The sequence below is a fragment of the Microtus ochrogaster genome, unplaced genomic scaffold, assembly GCF_000317375.1.
Source record: "Microtus ochrogaster isolate Prairie Vole_2 unplaced genomic scaffold, MicOch1.0 UNK137, whole genome shotgun sequence".
Classification (NCBI taxonomy): domain Eukaryota; kingdom Metazoa; phylum Chordata; class Mammalia; order Rodentia; family Cricetidae; genus Microtus; species Microtus ochrogaster.
In genome coordinates, this window is record NW_004949235.1 from 484,722 (window position 1) to 492,399 (window position 7,678).

At 43.2% G+C, this 7,678-nt stretch overlaps 1 protein-coding gene across 1 annotated transcript in view; it reads left to right on the forward strand.

Annotated features, from left to right (window-relative positions):
* Plcl2 (phospholipase C like 2) overlaps nt 1-7,678 on the forward strand; it is a 185,573-nt gene that overhangs the window by 125,968 nt on the left and 51,927 nt on the right. The gene's annotated exons all lie outside the window — the stretch shown is intronic.

Genomic DNA, 7,678 nt, shown 5'->3' on the forward strand with positions numbered 1-7,678 from the left:
ACAGCACCATCTCTGGCCAAGAATTGTGATGAACCCCAGACTCGACAGATTTCCACATTTTATCCAGGCTAACTCTTCTCCCTCCACATCCATAAACTCTACTTTTCTTCAATGTGAATTGAGACAAAGAAGATTTTTTTTTTATTGTTTAAACCTTGTCCCTCCTTTTGTGCCTGTAAGAGTCTTGTATGTAGTAGCATCCCAGTATGTTGCTCTCTGTTTGAAATGGCTCAGGCAGGTTGTTAGGGTCTTCCAGAAGTTTCATTTAGGCCCCTCCTATAATTTTCAGTAATTATAGTGAAAACTCTGGAAGTAGAGGTGAAGCATTATGGAAACCAGAACGACGTACTCTGGAAAAAGTTTGTTATTTAAATAGTGTTTTCACTGCTGAGTAGTACTCTAATATGTATATGTTCCATACTTTCTTCATCCATTCTTCCATTGAAGGGTATCTCGGCTGTTTCCAGGTTCTGGCTATTACAAACAATGCTGCTATGAACATAGTTGAGCATATACTTTTGTTGTATGATAGAGCATCTCTTGGGTATATTCCCAAGAGTGGTATTGCTGGGTCCAGAGGTAGGTTGATCCTGAATTTCCTGAGAAACCGCCACACTGCTTTCCAAAGTGGTTGCACAAGTTTGCATTCCCACCAGCAATGGCTATCATTGGTGTTTTTGATTTTAGCCATTCTGACAGGTGTAAGATGGTATCTTAAAGTTGTCTTGATTTGCATTTCCCTGATCGCTAAGGAAGTTGAGCATGACCTTAAGTGTCTTTTGGCCATTTGAATTTCTTCTGTTGAGAATTCTCTGTTCAGCTCAGTGCCCCATTTTATAATTGGGTTGATTAGCCTTTTATGGTCTAGTTTCTTGAGTTCTTTATATATTTTGGAGCTCAGACCTTTGTCAGTTGCGGGGTTGGTGAAGATTTTCTCCCAGTCAGTGGGTTGCCTTTTTGTCTTAGTGATAGTGTCCTTTGCTTTATACATATTAGAGTACTACTCAGCAGTAAAAAACAATGACTTCTTGAATTTTGCATGCAAATGGACGGAAATAGAAAACACTGTCCTGAGTGAGGTAAGCCAGACCCAAAAAGAGGAACATGGGATGTACTCACTCAAATTTGGTTTCTAGCCATAAATAAAGGACATTGAGCCTATAATTCGTGATCCTAGAGAAGCTAAATAAGAAGGTGAACCCAAAGAAAAACATATAGGCATCCTCCTGAATATTAACCTTCATCAGGTGATGAAAGGAGACAGAGACCCACATTGGAGCACCGGACTGAAATCTCAAGGTCCAAATCAGGAGCAGAAGGAGAGAGAGCACAAGCAAGGAACTCAGGACCGTGAGGGGTGCACCCACACACTGAGACAATGGGGATGTTCTATCGGGAACTCACCAAGGCCAGCTGGCCTGGGTCTGAAAAAGCATGGGATAAAACCGGACTCGCTGAACATAGCAGACAATGAGGACTGCTGAGAAGTCAAGAACAATGGCACTGGGTTTTGATCCTACTGCATGTACTGGCTTTGTGGGAGCCTAGGCAGTTTGGATGCTCACCTAACTAGACCTGGATGGAGGTGGGTGGTCCTTGGACTTCCCACAGGGCAGGGAACCCTGATTGTTCTTCAGGCTGACAAAGGAGGGGGACTTGTTTGGGGGAGGGGGAGGGAAATGGGAGGCGGTGGCAGGGAGGAGGCAGAAATCTTTAATAAATAAATAATAAAAAATCATAATAAAAAAATTAGACAGTTGGAGTCAGTTCAGAGAACAAGCCTTGTGTTAACTCTTTAGATTCCCACTCAATTACTGCTGCTGCAGAAAATTAAATATTCCTGGATTTTGAAAAAAAAATAGTGTTTTCACAGTGATCTTGAAAAAGTTGACCGTAACTCCAAGAGATCATGCAGGCCCTTCGAAGGTGACTAGTCCCCTGTCTTCTCCCTAACATTTGGGTGTGGCCACAGTCCTCTTCCATTGTAAGATAGAAAGAGAAACTCAATTCATTGCAAACTTTTCCAATAGTATTAAGCCATTTGTGCCCCAGTTAAAATGAATAACTTTTATATTCTGTTCAGGTATTACAAGCTACGTTGTAAACTAGGCACTCTGGAGGCAGAGGCAAACAGAGCTGTAAAAGTTCAAGGCCAATGTTGTCATCCATCTCCAGTGGGCAGGAGGGGAATAGGGGAGGAGATATTGTGTGTGTGGCGGGGGGGAGGGTAGATTTAGTTTTAAATTGTGTGTGTGTATGCGCATGTGTGAGTATATTATAGGTACCATGGGAGGCAGAGGCATAATAGGATCCTCTGGGAGCTAGAGTTACAGGCAGTTGTCAGCTACCTGACAGACTTGGGTGCTCTGGAAGAGCAGTGCACACTCTGAACTGCTGAGCCATCCCTTCAGTCTTCCCCTAAAAATGATTCTAAGTCTTGTGTGTCCATGTGTGTCTGGGTGTGGGTGTGTGCGTGAGTACATGGAGACCAGGAAGAGCGTGTCAGGTCTGAAGTTACAGGTGGTTGTAAGATGCCCAGTGTGGATGCCAGGAGCCAAACCTGGGTTCTCTGAAAGAGCAGCCTGTACTCTTAGTCAGCAAGTTGTCTTTGGTTCGACATTGAGCTTTGAAGACTGCCTCAAGCCATTGGTGCTGCCATGACTGGATACCTCTGGTTGGGTAATTTATATTCCACTTCTGGGGGCGAGAAGTCCACAGGCATCAGCAGCTGGCTAAGAAAGTCTTATTTCATCGGGGCATGGTGGAAGGCAAAAGGAAATGATTCTCTAAGCACTGTTAGAAGCTTCTTTTATGAAGCCCTCATTCCTTTCACCTGAGGAACCCCAGGGCCCTTTTAAAACACCCACTTCTGAACAATGTCAGTTCAGCAGCACATTGATCTTGGAGACACACATTCCAACCACACACCAGGCGTCATTCACACTGTCCTGATGGTGACAGAAGACAACCGTAGATTGAAGTGGTGCCTGTTTTCTGAAGGCCTCATCTTCATTTCATGTTTGCAGCTTTGTCCCTGCTCCTGGAGTCCTCGGGCATGGTCTCGTCTTCCCAGGGTCTTTCCCAAGCTTGGTTGTGCCTGAACACCACTTGAGCTAACATGAACCTCCAAGGTGGCTTCGGAAGTCTAGGCATGTTAGTGTGGAGGGTTAGGTCCATTCAGTGACCAGCATGTTTGTAAACTATGGTCTCCAAACTATGAGTTTTGGGGAATTGTTGACTAATAGTTATAAATAATCATGACTGCACATTAAAGAACAAAGACCTTTGCTCCGTAGTTGCTCTAGGATACCCAAGACTGTGCAGCCTTCCTAGCACCACAGCCATCTCCATGGGTTGAGACGGGCAGAGGAGGAAGGGCTGTGAGAGAAGGGAAGGGAAAGCCTGTAGCTCAGAAGACGTTATCGAGATTGTCACCCAAAGAAGATGAATGGTGAACCACTTTTGTTAAAGTCTGTGTCCCTTAGTGGACAGAAATTGACTCAAAAACAAATATAAAATCCTCATATGAAACCATTAACATTCTTATTCCAAAACCAAACTTTTCTTAATTGTTGAGAAACAAATTTCAAACAGAAGATAAAGCAGTAACTGATACCAACTTAGTGTGACGTAGTAAGCTCTTCTGTGGTTTTATTTACAGACCTTACGTTAATATGGGGAGTTACTTTCAAAACAGAGCTCTCTTATGAAGGCATTTCGGATTTTTAGTGAATATAGTAGTTTAATAAAATATAAATTTTAATTTTTTCTTTACTTTTAGTTGAAGCTTATTTTCCCACCTGCTTTAGTTTTGTATTAAACTTTACATTAGAGTTGAACAAATTTACTAGGTGGATTTCTGAGCTATGTTAAATTCACAGTTTCCTAGTTAATTAGTGTTAGAAATTTAGGAGCTTACTAGTAAACAAAACTAACAAAAATTCATTAGCAGTGACTGTATAAAGGTATTTTGTACAGAATAAACAGTACCCATGCCCTGTGGCTCATTATTCCATCTGGCAGTGGGTGCTGTGCCAAGCCTCTCTCCTGATAGACATCAAGGAAACCCTTTCACTTGAGTTCTGTAAATAATGTTTATAAAACCAACCACTCTACCTGACTTTGCATTCTGTTGACTTACTAATGTCATATACACAGAGAAGACAGAACAACTTGAGGGAGCTTACTCATTTCACACACACATTTTTTGCTTTTGTCTGCACTCAGATCTCAGATGTTTATTCTAGTGCTTTCATATTAAATATACATTATTTCTTTTATAATAACAAATTGTTAAGCAGTGTAAAGTAATTTGCTCATTGCTAAACTATTTTAAACACGTGTTCTGAGTGTTGTATTGAAACATCATTTGAAAGGATGGTTTGCTCTTGAAGCACAGCAGCAGTATACTTGCTGGCAGGACAAGTTCTGCCATCTCCAGCACGGAAAAATAAACTTGAAAATTTAAGAAGAAAACCAACGACTCTGAGCCAGTGTCAATGGTGGGCACAGTGCTTCCTTTTTGCCTGTCTCTCAGGAGTCCCCTTGGCTTCTGAGTGTCCTTCTTCACTTGTGCAGTTGCTACTCAAAAGGTCGTGGTTTTATAGGACTAGGACAGTCAGAGTCTTTGAAGGCAAGTGGGATGGCCAGTTTATCAGTCTCAGTTCCATCGTCCATAGTACCAGATGGCCCTGAGGAAGTGGCTCACCGCTCTGTTCACATCTGCGAGACTAAGAACCTGACTTCCTCAGCTGGGTCATGCGAGCAGTCCTGTGAGATACAGCGCTGACACTTTGTATGGAGGAGGCGAGAATTACATCTTGAACATCTCTCTCTAGCATTCATACTATAATTGCTGACTATAAACTAGCAGACCAGGTAGGAATTGCTTCTTACTAAATCAATCCTGCTGCGCCTGCAGCATCCTCAGAGCCACATGTTTTCCATTCAGTCCAGTAGCTCGCTGTTCTCTGTCTTCTTTCCCTACCTAGTCTCAGCGTCAACAGCATTTCTCCATTCTGTATAAGCACTTAGCTCAGATTCTGGCACAAAGCGTGAATAAAAAAACAAAAGGATATGACTGCTTCAAGCTGTGGAGGAGGAGGTTTATTGTGGAAAAAAGGAAGAACATTAGCAGGGACAGCAGCATCTGGGAGAATCCTTAGTGAGCTTGGCCAGACTGAGCTGAGTCAGGTGCAGAGAGAGGGAGTGCAAGAGAGAAGCCACTGACCAAGAGGGGCAAAACCTCTCAGCCTGCACACACACACAGATATACCTCATGTGCATGTGCACACACACACACATGTGTTTATACTCGCACACGCGTGCACACACACGTGCACAATTACAGAATTAGCAAGCACAGAAAACAGAGGAGCTTCCCAGTCCACACTCTTGAGATTTCTCAAGGCTTTTTATGCACTGTGTAACCTGGGGAGGTAGAACAATTTCAGCTCTGGTGTTTCTCCTTGGAAGGTAATTCTCATAGTGACCTGTGCTGTGTGGCTTCTCTGAGCTGCACAGCAGACTCCCAAGGAGCACCAAAGTTAGTCACATGCTGGCAGCGTTGTCAATGAGCATATGAAAAGAAGGCATGCTCACCAGCTAATTTTGAGCTTGCAGAAAAACGCTCTGCCAGTTAATGGAGACTATGGCAGCCACCATTTGCAAGTGTCTTCCTTGAGCCAGTTTTTTAATCCTCACATTATGAGGTGTGATGTCTTTAATAAGCTCCTTTTATAAGAAGAGTGTTATTTTTGAAGGATTTTATATTGTCCCCATGAAAGGATGCAGCAGGACCAGAACTCATAAGTACACACTTCTCTGCCCCTAAGTTCATGTGTGTGAAAGAACCTGTGCTGATGCTGTGGCTTGGCTTTGTTCTCCATCCAGCGTGCTCCCCCACCTCACAACTGGGTTCATTTTATTGCCTGTGTTTTCCTTTTTTCTGCTTTGTTGACAGACCACTATTAGTCAGTTCCTTGATAATGATGTGGCAAGAGACCTTGCTAGGAAGAGAGCTTGTTTCCTCACAACTCTAATGTGGCTTAGCATCAAAAAACGGAACAAAGGCTACTGATAATGGCCTGGACCTTTTCAGTATGCAGATTTGTAATGGCACAAGTGACTTTCTATCAGCACAATGGGTTCTTAGCTCTTCTTTCATCACTGCCTGCTCCATACGTTAAGCTGTGAACAGAATAGTTTAATTTCCATGAATTACTCAGAGCTTGAAGAGTGAATGCTGAATTGAATTCTTCTGCGAGGCCTTGGGCTCTGCGTCCTCAGTGAACACAGAGCTCTGCTAAACTTGCCGTTTCCTGTCTTAAAGCACAGGAAACTGTCTGTAAGAAAATAGTGCTTCGGTTCCCAGTCAGGGAACCAAAAAAAAAGAAAATAGTGCTCTTAAAAGGCATGGTGGAGCCGGGCGGTGGTGGCGCACGCCTTTAATCCCAGCACTCGGGAGGCAGAGGCAGGCGAATCTCTGTGAGTTCGAGACCAGCCTGGTCTACAGAGCTAGTTCCAGGACAGGCTCCAAAACTACAGAGAAACCCTGTCTCGAAAAACCAAAAAAAAAAGGCATGGTGGATTATATTTTAAATGAATGTAACAAAAATGTGGTTTTCTCTGATCATGCAAATAATTCAATCTGTATTTAACTACTAAAAAATAATTGTGCTGGCAGTTAGTGATAAGCAATACAAAGCAAAACAAGGTAAAATTTAAAGGAACAGATGTGTTCAGGTCTAGGAGTCTCAATCAGGTTTCTCTGCCCATTAAAAAAATTAAAAGGCAGGAAAAATCTTGAGCCAAAAGTAGCAGGGAAGAAATATCAAACTCAGCAGACAAAATCAGAAGTTGAAGAAAGACTTTTAGCCGAGGTAAGGAAGCACACATACAGTAGGCACACAGAAAAATGGGGAAAAAGGACCCCCCCAAAAGCAGAGGAGATAGGCAAGGACCCGAAAATTTGGTGTTTTCTCTGGGGTTGCCTTTTAAAATCCCTGAAGGGTCTTTTTCCCCTTCAGAGTAGGGTGGTTTTAGTTTGTAGAAGGACAGAATGGCTGCTTTTCCTAAGACTGTTGCTTGACATGCCCTAATCTGGCCTCGAACTTGTTGAGCCAGTTTGTTAGCTGGGGCTCTGCTGGCAGGAGAAACAACCACAAGACCTTTGTTCTGAGTTGCCACACTTTGTCTCAGGGTTGGAGGGTGAAGACGAAGGCAGCCATTTTGAAGTTCACCATCTTTACTACCTAGTCATGTCCTTGTTTTTATCTGACTGCCTACCAGGGGTCTCTCTGACACCTAGTCCTCAGCAAGGTACTGAATCAAACCATTGAGAGAAACGGTTTTAGGAGGTGTGGTGTTTTAATACTGTTTGTGGTGAATGCCATCATATACTGCTACTGGTTTCACCTCTCTCCTCCTGTGTATGGGGTGGGGGGACTAAGGACTGACCCCAGGCCCTGGAGTGTGCTCCGTGAGTGCTCTATCACAGTTACATCCATAGTTCTATTATGTTTTTAAATTAATTTTCTTATGAAAACATTTTGGCTAAAGTGGGTGGAAGTTTCTAGGTGTTAAGCTGTTCATAAAATGCAGGAGTGCTGGGCGGTGGTGGCGCACGCCTTTAATCCCAGCACTCAGGAGGCAGAGGCAGGCGGATTTCTGTGAGATC